Genomic DNA, 8,773 nt, shown 5'->3' with positions numbered 1-8,773 from the left:
ATGCTGTGTCATTCAGCCACTATATGGTGTCCTCATGCTGCCAACACCTCCACGCTGTGTCATTCAGTCACTATATGGTCTCCTCATGCTGCCAACACCTCCACACTGTGTCATTCAGCCACGGCCGAATCGAATTTTTGAAAAGTTCGCTCATCTCTAGTATCGGGCTCAGAAATATAAAATAAAACCTCCACTTCAGGGCGTCTTCTCTGTTCGGAGTCGTTCACTTTTCTCTTTCTTCTCCATCTGTTCTGGGTCATCATGAAGACGTCTCCTGACCACAACTCATCTCCACCAAATCTGCCAGACAAACATTTTAGGCTTCTCGCTACAGCGAAATCCTCAACTCTATACAAACCCCCCTATGTGTATTACACTGCCCCATATAGTATTAGATCCCTCTGTGGCCCTGTATAGTACTAGGCCCCCTCACATTGCCCCCATACAGCATTAGGCCCCCTTACATTGCTCCCATAAAGCTCTCTCACAAAGCCCCCAGAGTAGCAGGCCCCCTTACATTACCACCATAAAATAGCAGGTCAGAAACATTGTCCCCATAAAGTGTTAGGGCTCAAACATTAAGAGTATTAGGCCCCAAACATTGTCCCCTTACCTTGCCCCCATAGATTATAATGCCCCCTTACATTGCCCCATGGATCATTATGCCCCTTTACATTGCCCATAGACCATTTTGATCTCTTACATTGCCCATAGACCATTTTGATCTCTTACATTGCCCTATAGACCATTTTGCCCCCTTACATTGCCCCCATAGATTATAATGCCCCCTTACAGAGCCCCCATAGATCATTATGTCCCCTTGCATTGCCCCATAGACCATTATGCCCCCTAACATTGCCCCATAGATTATTATACCCCCTTACATTGCCCCATAGACCATTATACCCCCTTACATTGCCCCATAGACCATTATGCCCCCTTACATTGCCCCATAGATCATTATGTCCCCTTACATTGCCCCATAGACCATTTTGCCCCCTTACATTGCCCCATAGATTATTATACCCCCTTACATTGCCCCATAGACCATTATACCTCCTTACATTGCCCCATAGATCATTATGCCCCCTTAGATTGAAAAAAAATCTAAGACCCCTGAGATCAGACATCTTATCCCCTATCTTTTGAATAGGGGATAAGATATCTAGCAAAAGGAGTACCCCATTAAACGTTCCCATCTGAAAGGAGACTCTGGACTCTGTTCCTGAGATTGCAGGGTTGGGTTGGGGGGGGGGGGTCCCCTGCACACCGGACACTACCTGTATTATGCTCTTGAAATTGTCTCTGAAACTTCTGGTTCGCCTAAAGCAATATGAGAAAAAAAAGTTGTCAATCAGCCCGGCTAGCTCAGTCGGTAGAGCATGAGACTCTTAATCTCAGGGTCGTGGGTTCGAGCCCCACGTTGGGCGAATGTTTTTTTCATGATTCTCATTCTTTGAATAAACTAAAAAAAAAAAATTTGGCATTCTAACTAAAGGAACTCATTGTGGAACTGTTTTTTGCGTCTCCCTCAAACAATTGGCAAAATCCTTTTTTTTAAGCAACGAACAAGGCAGCCGATGGCAAGTACTGCCGAAAGTTCTGCCAAAAGTTCTGCTGGGTCCACTGCGAATTTTGATCATTGAAACGTAAACCTTAATCATACAACAAAATATTTTATTTTACCAAAAAAAAATAAATAAATAAATAAATAAATAAATAATAAATATATATATATATATATATATATATATATATATATATATTCCAGAAGAACAGCACTACTTCAAAAATAAAGAAAAAAATAAAGAGGGTGCTCGCAGAGGCAAGAGCCTTGGTCAGGGGCTCACGCAGTATAGCAATATAATGATTCCACAGCGCACCAAAAACGGTTATTTCAAAAGTAAACGGTAATTTTATTCCATATCCAGTGTTACAAATATGCTACGTTTCAGCAGCCTGAAAGGCTGCTGAAACGTAGCATATTTGTAACACTGGATATGGAATAAAATCACCGTTTACTTTTGAAATAACCGTTTTTGGTGCGCTGTGGAATCATTGGATTGCTATATATATATATATATATATATATATATATATATATATATATAATTTTTCCTTTTATATAGCATGATAGCAATGTGTGTTTTTTTTTTTATTTTTTTTTAAATCGCTCACTAAATATCTGTTCTAAAGGGGCCGTTTACCACAACTCTGGCAAATATTATTATATTATACGTGCGCTCTGTGCTTGAGCCCCACATTGGTCTCCTGTAAAACGGAACCTAGTCCGCAACCCTCAGCCATTACATTGTAGCTGTCGTGCTAGATACGATTACCTTGGAGACCAGCGCGGGACTCAGCAGCGTGTGGCTATATAACATTCGCTGGACTAACGTTGCTCGCGAATATTCGCAATGCGAATTTTATTCACGATTATATCGCATATTGGCGAATTCGCGAATATAGCCCTATATATCCGTAATTACGAATATTCGTTTTTTTAGTTTTTTTTGTTTTTTCACAGTACACATCACAGTGATCATCCCTCTCTGCTTCCAGCTTGTGTGGTGTAAAAAAGGCTCTAATACTACTGCGTGAGACTGGCGTGCGAATTTTCGCATATACGAATTTTCGCTTATGCAAATTGTATATACGTTAATTTTCGCATATATGCGAAAATAAATGCTAATATTCCGAATATGCGAATTTAGCGAATATATGACAAATATTCGTCAATATATTTGCAAAATATCGCGAATTCGAATATGGCCTATGCCGCTCAACACTAGCTGGGACCAGGCAAAACAGCCCCTTAGAACAGGTAATAATAGAGTGTAATTTAACCCCTTCCCGTCCAAGGACATATGCATACGTCCAAGTTGCCAACATGTTAATGCAACTGGACGTATCCATACGTCCTGGCAATAACCTGCACAGTGTGATGCTCTGCAGGAGATCGCCAGCGGGACCTGGCTGTCAATCACAACCAGGGGGCCGCAACAGCTGCCGAGACTGGGATTGTGCTGGTCTCGGCAGCATTGACCCCATCTATGGGATTGATAGGGGGAGGGCGCTCCCCCTGTTCACCAACGGCGATCTCGCAATCCGATCGCAGGGTCTCGTTGGTTGCCATAGCAGCAGAAGGACAACTGATGGTCTCCTGTCTGGCTTGTATGACAGCCTATAAGGTAATACATATACATATATATATATAAATATATATATATATATATATATATATATATATATATTATTATTATTATTATTGACAGTTATACTGTGCTGCAGTATGACCTATTAAAAGTAAAAAATAAAATGGTTTTAAATTTTTTTTATAAAGTGTAAGAAAAATGTATAAAATAAATGCCCCTTTCCCAATAAAACCCTATATTATCCCCCCCACCAAAAAAAAAAAAATGCCCACGTTCGTAAAGACTTGTACGTTCGTAAAGACTGCTGAAGTCTCCTGGACCGAGTTCCCGCCGCTGCAGAGGCTTCAGACTGCGGCGCTGACGGTCCCGGCCACCCATGTGACCGTCAGGCCTGCATCCTGGTCGCAGACTGCAGCATCCATGGCGGAGGTAACAAACAGCCCTGCTGTGCAGAATAGGGCGAGTCCGCTCTCCCCCATCACCCCACCTTTAAGCTGTGGGTCAGCCACAACCCCGGCTGCCGCTATGGATATTGTATTAACCCCCTCCTCACCTGTTGCCATCTTGGAGGAGGGACAACCCCTTGCAGCAAACGCCACACCACCAATGCCACTTAACAAGAAGGGGACTGCTGCCACACAGAAATCTTGTCCCACTCCTGCTCCATATGGTCCTCCCCTATTGGGCCCAGATGCACCTAGCCCCCCATATTCTCAACATGTGGACTCTGATGCGTCGCCCTGTAATGATGACTCCACGGACAATAGTGATGTCCCAGACTACTGGGGTGACAGCCCTCTGCTAAAAAGAAATGATTCCGTACGCCCTCCAAGACTCGCCCGCGGGCGGAATACAGTGGTGATTACTCTTCCTCTGATGACTCGCAGGACCCTGCCGGCAACAAGAGGTCGCATCATGATACCTCAGGTGGTCCACCGGTACCTCCCTCACAACCCTCTGCTGCTCAACTCACTAGTAGGAAGACAGTCCTGAGGCTGCTGCCAACACATTGAAAAATCATCCAGAACTGCAGGCGTTGTTAGCACTGATCCCGACCAAAATGGATATGCTCTCCATGGCCGAGGAAAGGAAACAATCATGGCGCCAAGATCTGGTCCTTAAAGGGGTACTCTGCCCCTAGACATCTTATCCCCTATCCAAAGGATAGGGGATAAGATGTCAGATCGCCGCGGTCCCGCTGCTGGGGACCCGGGGGATCGCTGCTGCAGCACCCCGCTATCATTACTGCGCAGAGTGAGATCACTCTGCACGTAATGATGGGCAATACAGGGGCCAGAGCATCGTTACGTCATGGCTCCGCCCCTCGTGACATCACGGCCCGCCCCCATCAATACAAGTCAATGGGAGGGGGCGTGGCGGTCACCACGCCCCCTGCCATAGACTTGCATTACGGGGACAGGCCGTGATGCCATGAGGGGCGGAGCCATGACGTCACGCTGCTCCGGCCCCTGCATTGCACGTCATTACGCACAGAGCGAACTCGCTCTGTTCAGTAATGATAGCGGGGTGCCGCAGCGGCCATCCCCGGGGTCCCCAGCAGCGGGACCGCGGCGATCTGACATCTTATCCCCTATCCTTTGGATAGGGGATAAGATGCCAGGGGCGGAGTACCCCTTTAAGGTAAAAATGTTCTTGGTCCTTAAGGGGTTAATAAGGCATGAATAGATTTTCTGGTGTGTAAAGTTTCAGGACAACCAGTAATTAAGAAAGTGTCAGTCACACCAAGGAGCTGACACACTGCTCTGTGTAAACCGTGCTGTTCTGCATCTAAGTTTCTGTAGTGTAGTGGTTATCACGTTCGCCTCACACGCGAAAGGTCCCCGGTTCGAAACCGGGCAGAAACAACTTTAATTTTTTTTTTTTATTCATTCATATTTTCTTATCATTTTATTTATAGTGATTCTGAAGGAAACTCCTATTAACACATCCCAGCAGCAATAGTAATGACATTACCTAGTGGCATAGTAACAGTCTCTGTGAAGAAAAGAGAAAAGAGGTCGTGATTCAGTGGTCCTCCAGCTGTTGCAAAACTAAATCTCCCAGTATCCCCTGACAGAGCATGTTGGGAGAAGTAGTTTTGTGCCATCTAGAGGGCTTATGAGTGATTTATGTGGGCATCAGCATTTGTGGGCATCAGGTTGTAACAATGACGGTGGGGTAGGTGTTTGGTAGTCTGTTTCCCCGAGAACCTTTCATTGAATTGAGCAGAAACATTGCTAACAACTATTGGTGCATAGGATTCAGAGACACAACTTCCCTGGTGGTCTAGTGGTTAGGATTCGGCGCTCTCACCGCCGCGGCCCGGGTTCGATTCCCGGTCAGGGAAAGTAAATTTTTTTTGTTCTTTATTTTTATTTAAAATTTGACTTATGCATGTAGCTGCTTTTACTACATTTTTTCATCTACTTTTAATTCTTGGTCTTTGCTAAAAGGAATTGAAGTCACTGTTTTGCTCTTATCAGCCACCTTGAGCATAAAAGCATACACCTACAGCTTGTATAATACTTTTAGTATTCAGTTTATTGTTTTCTGTTGTCAGACACTTGTTTTTTTGCAAGCCTGACAGGGAGAGCTCCTCTTTCTTAAAAGCCTAAAAGTATAAAGCATAGTTTCTTGTATAATACTTTTCCTGTGCATCTTATGTTAGTGTTCGCTGTTATCAGCCACAACCGTAAAATAAGAAGCGCAGTTGCCGCAACCAATTGTATAACACTTTCCCTGTGCAGCTTTTGTTACTTTTTGCTGTTATCAGACATTTTTGCTAGACCAATTGGGAGAGCTCTAAATAAATAAAAAAAATGTAAAAAAATTTAAAAAACATTTAAAAATTAAAAAAAAAATATATATATAAAAAAAATATATATAAAAATATATAAATATATATATATATATATATATATAAATATAGGGGGGCATTTACTAAGGGGTTTTAAGGGGACCCTATGCGTTAGGGGACCCTATGCGTTTTTTTTTTAAATAAATAATTAAATATATAAAAAAAAACGCATAGGGTCCCCCTATTTTTATTCTCAACCAAATACCAACCAAACAGTAACAGCCTGACGTTCCCAGGGTGGGCGAGGACCATTGTTACTGGCCCTCCCCAACCTAAATAACGCCAGCCTGTTACCGCCTAGGCCCAGGAGCGCCATTTTTGATGCTCCGGGCCTGTTGGTACCGGCTCTTCCCGGCACCCCTGTGGTGTTGGGTACCGGGATAATAATTGGGGGTTAGCGCTAGCTGTTTTTGTGGCTAACGCTAAGTCCGGCTTAGTAATGGACTCAGTCTATAAGACAGCTTCCACTACTAAGCCTGTCTAGTAAAGTAAAATAAAAATAAAACACAACAGGTTTAAAAAAAAATTTATTACAAAAAACACTCCCCCACAAGCCCTCGTTAACCATTTTATTAACATCAAGCAAAGAAAAACGCTGGTCATCGAAGTAGTCCACCGAAGGAGTCCACAGGATACACAGATCTGTAGAAGAAGTAACCAAAAAAAAAAAAAGTGTAAGTACATTTAGGGAGAAAAAAACTGTGTTAAAAAAATGTGATAAACACACACACTAAACGCCGTTTACCACTTCTGAGCCATGACTACAATTTACAGTGATCCCTCAACTTACAATGGCCTCAACATACAATAGTTTCAACATACAATGGTCTTTTCTGGACCATCGTAAGTTGAAACCAGACTCAACATACAATGCTACAGACAGTCCAGATCTGTAAAACGTGTCAATGGCTGGAAGAACCAACCAATCAAAATGGGCATTCACTGGTAAAACCCCTGTATTACTGAAGTGTATGCACTGACTGGTGTCTGGTATTACATGTTCTGTACACTTTACCTGTATCAGGGTTAGCTGCTCTTTTGGACACCAGGTGAGGGCGACTCCATTACTTGTTTGGGACATTGCCTGTACTGTACAGGACCCCTGAAGAAGCTCCTGTCCTCTACATAGACCAGTGTTTCCCAAGCAGGGTGGCCCCATCTTTTGCAAAACTACAACTCCCAGCATGCCCGGACAGCCTTTGGCTGTCCAGGCATGCTGGGAGTTGTAGTTTTGCAACAGCTGGAGGCTCCCTGCTTGGGAAACACTGACATAGACAGTGATTATAGCTCCCAGCAGATTTTTCATCTACTTTTAATTCTTGGTCTTTGCTAAAAGGAATTGAAGTCACTGTTTTGCTCTTATCAGCCACCTTGAGCATAAAAGCATACACCTACAGCTTGTGTAATACTTTTAGTATTCAGTTTATTGTTTTCTGTTGTCAGACACTTGTTTTTTGCAAGCCTGGCAGGGAGAGCTCCTCTTTCTTAAAATCCTAAAAGTATAAAGCATAGTTTCTTGTATAATACTTTTCCTGTGCATCTTATGTTAGTGTTCGCTGTTATCAGCCATTTTTGCAAGACCAATTGGGAGAGCTCTAAAAAAAAAAAAATAATAACGTAAAAAAAAATTATAATATGTATATATATATATATATATATATATATATATATATAAAACGGGATGAGTATTTAACTCAGGGCGAGTTCACCACTCCTGCGGAGTGCTTAGTGGCCTTTGAAAGCTCCGTCACACCAGGAGTGGTGAACTCGCCCTGAGTTACCGTATTTTTCGCCCTATAGGATGCACCGGCGTATAAGACGCACCCAATTTTTAGGTGCAAAATCAAAAAAATTAAAGATGTTGAACCCAATAGTGGTCTTCAACCTGCGGACCTCCAGATGTTGCAAAACTACAACTCCCAGCATGCCCGGACAGCCGTTGGCTGTCCGGGCATGCTGGGAGTTGTAGTTTTGCAACATCTGGAGGTCCGCAGATTGAAGACCACTGCATAGGAGGTAATACTCATGTGTCCCTGCCGCTCCGGACCCGTCACCGCTGCCCTGGATGTCGCTCCATCGCTGTCGCCGTGTACCTGTCGCTCCGGAACGTCTCTGCTGCCGGCCGGGTATCCTCGCTCTCCGTCGCCACCATCACGTCGTTACGCACGCCGACGCACGTACGCGACAACGTGATGACGAGGAAGGAGAGCGCCGGCCATACAGGGGATCCCTGAACGGAGAAGACACCGAGGAGGCAGGTAAGGTCCCCCCCGGTGACCTGTAAGCACTAACCTGGCTTTTCAGTCAGGCTGTTCGGGACCGCCACGGTGAAATCGCGGCGGTCCTGAACAGCCCGACTGAACAGCCGGGTTAGTGTCACTTTCCCTTCAGACGCGGCGGTCAGCTTTGATCGCCGCATCTGAAGGGTTAATACAGGGCATCACCGCGATCGGTGATGTCCTGTATTAGCCGCGGGTCCCGGCCGTTGATGGCCGCAGGGACCGCCGCGATAGGGGTGTATTCGCCGTATAAGACGCACCGACTTTTTCCCCCCAGTTTTGGGGAAGAAAAAGTGCGTCTTATACGGTACTTTTCATTGGCAGAATGTGTGTCACGGCGTACAGGACATAGAATGTAATTGTACATCCTGGTCCGCTGGTACTTAGCGCATCAGGACATTTACATCCTATACATGATGTGAGCACCGGAACGTTGCTCGCATAATACACGGCTATTAGCAGCCATTAACCCCTCAGATGCC

General features: G+C 44.5%; 3 non-coding genes across 3 annotated transcripts; all 3 read left to right on the top strand.

The window, feature by feature from the left end:
- Positions 1-1,357: 1,357 nt before the first annotated feature.
- On the top strand, positions 1,358-1,430 carry TRNAK-CUU (transfer RNA lysine (anticodon CUU)). Its single transcript has one exon. It is a non-coding gene; the product is annotated as a tRNA-Lys (tRNA).
- Positions 1,431-4,947: 3,517 nt separating this feature from the next.
- TRNAV-CAC (transfer RNA valine (anticodon CAC)) lies at positions 4,948-5,020 on the top strand. Its single transcript has one exon. It is a non-coding gene; the product is annotated as a tRNA-Val (tRNA).
- A 410-nt stretch (positions 5,021-5,430) lies between these two features.
- TRNAE-CUC (transfer RNA glutamic acid (anticodon CUC)) lies at positions 5,431-5,502 on the top strand. Its single transcript has one exon. It is a non-coding gene; the product is annotated as a tRNA-Glu (tRNA).
- Positions 5,503-8,773: the final 3,271 nt, after the last annotated feature.

Source organism: Hyla sarda, chromosome 4, assembly GCF_029499605.1.
Source record: "Hyla sarda isolate aHylSar1 chromosome 4, aHylSar1.hap1, whole genome shotgun sequence".
Taxonomy (NCBI): Eukaryota; Metazoa; Chordata; class Amphibia; order Anura; family Hylidae; genus Hyla; species Hyla sarda.
Note: the sequence above shows the minus strand (reverse complement) of the source record. Positions and strands in the feature narration are given on the sequence as shown.